This window comes from Dipodomys merriami, unplaced genomic scaffold, assembly GCF_024711535.1.
Source record: "Dipodomys merriami isolate MVZ:Mamm:240054 unplaced genomic scaffold, mDipMer1.0.p SCAF_1938, whole genome shotgun sequence".
In the NCBI taxonomy this organism is placed as follows: domain Eukaryota; kingdom Metazoa; phylum Chordata; class Mammalia; order Rodentia; family Heteromyidae; genus Dipodomys; species Dipodomys merriami.
The window spans coordinates 50031-53931 of NW_027203313.1; positions in this window are offsets into that span (position 1 = coordinate 50031).

Consider the following 3901-nt stretch of genomic DNA (forward strand, 5'->3'; position numbering starts at 1 on the left):
GGAGATCCTGAGATACTTGTTTCTGGACCTAGGAAGAGTCATGGCATGCGATTGATCTCATCCTTGAATGAGTAGTTCATGCATGATGTGAGTAGGAAATAATATGCAAGACTCATTGGGTATAGATTATTTGTAGAGAAGAGTTAGTAAAAGCACGACAATAATCATCACAGACATGAAATGGATAAATCAGGAAAGATCCAAATATAGGTACTCACAGATTGGATTCCACCACAGGTCACCATCAATCCTACTCTATACAAATATGTACTTATTTGCATTCTACCTTCAGCTTATGAATGGATGACTATTGTGCTCCCCACTCTCCCCCCAGGGGGGCTCAAACTCAGGTACTGGGAATGCCTAGCTCCTTCGTTGCTCACAGGCTGGTGTGCTCATGTGGACTCATTCACCAACTGGGCCTGCTAGGCCCCGAGTTCAGATCCCAGCCCTGCCAAAGGATTCATCTTGATGTCAGAAGCCAATTGTTGCATCTGTTTTCCTTTTTTGTGCAAGTCTTGGGTCTCAGCTAGGATGGAGAATGCATGGGCCACCTTCTGGTTATGGGAATAAATTGTTATCCATGTCAGCCCAGTTATACCTGTCATCATATACATAAGAAAATACACAATACATCCATGAATAGCATACAAAATAAACACAATAAGTACACTCAATGAACGATGCAGTCCACACACGAATGTGAATATATATCCCATGTTTCAATGATGCATTGAGCACTATTTTGGCCTCCCTGTGGCTCGATCTCAGTTCCTGGGAAGAGCCCATCTCCTTAGTGGCTCAAAGTCTGGTGTGATCACATGGACTGATTGGGCAGTTGGGCCTCCTAGGCCCCGAATTCAAAACCCAGCACTGCCAAAAATTCACCCTGATGTGAGAAGCCAGTCGCACCTGTTTTCCTGTGCTGTGCAAATTCTGGGTCAGAAGCCAGTTGTTGCACACGTTTTCCTCTCCTGTGAAAGTCCTGAATCTCAACCAAGAAGAGGAATTCATAGGCAACCCTATAACCATAGGAACAGGTTGTCATCCATGTCAGCAAAGTTATACCTGTCACCATATTTAGTAAAATACACAATACCTCCATGAAATAGAGACAAAATAAAGAGAAGTTCACTAAATACAAGATGCTGTTTACACATGTATATCAATATAGATTGTATGTTTAAATTATGAATTTATGACTATACTGGACGACTCTGGGGATCAATGTCAGATCCTGGGAATGGCCTACATCCTTAGTTGCTCACAGGTTGGTGTGTTCACCTTGACTTCTTAGCCAATTGGTCCTACTAGGACCTGAGCTAAGATCCCAGCACTACCAACAAGTGGGTTGTGGAGTAAAAAGCCAAGGGTGAAATTGTCTTCCTTTCTTTGAATATCATTTGTGAACCTGAGAACACTGACAAGATGGAGAACATTTATACAAATCTAGATGGTCTCTGATAGGATGTCATCAATGTAATAAACGGAATGGGTATCATCATAGTATAATCAATGGTAAATAAATGAATAAAACAAAAAATTCAAGGAATAACCACACACATGTATGGACTGAACATCTATAGGTAAGTATAAATCCTATCTTTACAATGTATATAAATATTATGTTTCCAGGGCTGGGGCTTGAATTCAGGACTAGTAAACAGGCCTGACTTTCTTATCTTCAAGTACAGTGATCTTCCCTTTCATCCACATTGCTGCTGATTTACCCAGATCCTGAGTTCAAATCCAAAGTCTAGAAGAATATACATCATGAATTGCAAAGGAGGGAGCTAAATTTTTTATTTTACTTTTCTCAGTACGGGCTTGAAGTCAGGTTGTGGCAACTGTGCCTCAGGTTCAATCACCCTAGGCTGGGGTGCAGCCACTAGACCTACAGCTGCTTCTGGGATCCTAGACCCCCTGGTCTTGCAGAGAAAGCAATGCACAGAAAAAATGTGGCCTTTTTATATTTTCTTCCTTTGCACGGTGATCCTCATGGCTCTGAATGACACTGTTGCAAAAGGTACTTCACCTTGCATTGCTGAGGGCTGACAGACTATCTGGGAATCCATAGGCCCACGTGGCAACATAGGCCCTGATGTCAAATCCCCCTCCTAACACCAATCAACGGCAGGAAATACTAAGAAAATGGTTCCCATCCATAGGAAGAACAATGGAATGTTATCAATGTCAAAGTTCAATGAGTTGATCATGAATGATGCTCCTATAAATTTAGACAGCATCATTTCAGGAGGCTAATTGATTTTATTTAATATTTGTGAAGCATAAAAAGGGTATTATTACTTAAAGGAACACAATAATTTCAGGACACTGATTGATTTCTTTAATAGTGTAAGGATGAAAATAATAACATTAATTACATGGATGCATGATTAATACCCAGGAATTGGAAGGAATGTAGTCTATATAACTGAATAATATATAGACATCTCTAAAAACTATAAAAATACATATTTATTAGCTTTCTGCCATCTGCCTGTCAATCTGTTCTTATTTTGCTAACACCTGTGGCTTGATCTCAGGCCCTGGGAACAGCCTGTCAGCTCAGTTTGCCCCAGGATGGCATGGTAACCCTCACCCATTCATGAATTGGGCCTTGTAGACTTGTAGGCCATGAGTTCAGATGCTAGCACTCCCCAAAAATGAATTATGGAATAAGAAGTTGATCGTGACACATGTTTTCCTTTTCTGTGAATGTCCTGGGTGTCAGGTATGAAGTGGAATACATATGCAGACCTGTATCTTATGTAATCAATGTAATCAATTTTTATGTGCCATAATAGTAAAAATAAATGGTCAATACATGAATAAAACAAAAAAATAAAATAACTGCACTGAATGCAATATGGAGTCAATATATGTATATAAATATAAATCATATGTAAATTGTACATGAATAGGATGTTTTCTAGTGGTGGTGATCTATTTCAGGCCTAAGGAACAGACTTGAATTTCTTGACTTCAAGGAGGCCAGTTTCCCCTTCCCACACACTGCAAGAGAGTTACCAAGTCCATAGGTTCCAATCCCATTCCTGGCAGAAAAATGGCACCTTTATATTATGTAACAGAATAGTAATTCTTAGGTATTGCATTATGATTCCGTATTATGAATGTGATTGTTTAAATGCTTCATAAACATTAACTCACATCGATCAGTTTCCTATAACATAATTGTATATAATTTTATCATAGAATCATTCAAGAACTGCTCTTTCAATCAGGACATACATTATATTCCATTGGTAATCATATGGACAGGATTAAGTTTCTTAGGATCTCCTTCCATTTGGAAGTGGCAGAACCAGGATTTCATCTATGGGCTACAGCTCCCACCACTTAAATCCGAGGATAGGGAGCTCACCAGTCTGTCCAAGAACATCAGTAAGACCAATGATTAGGCACTCACCAGTGGCTCTCAGCAGTCTTCCTTGATACTTACAAGGCTGTGATGGGAGGATCATGGTCGAAGTCACCCTAGGCAGGAAAGTCCAACTTCAGTGCCAACAAAGCCAAAATCCCTATGGCTCCAGTGTGGAAGGCTAGCCTTGAGCCAAAGCAGCTCACAGACTGTGCCCATATCCTCAGTTCAACGTCTGGGACTGGGAACAAACAGACATACACAACAATCTGTGTGGTCATCCCGCTAAAGCAGGTCACCCTCTTGTCTCCAACTGAATTGGACATTGTTCCCCAGGAAAAGGACTGGGGGAGCTGCTATCTTCTTGACTCCGCCCATGCTGCTTGCATCACAGGATTCTGGCCACACCCCAATTATTTCATGGTTCTTTCTGACCAATGAGATACAAGAATGGTGGCCACGCTCACATTCCATGCTGCCAGGTAGCACCGGGATTCCCTCTGTTAGTTTACACCACTA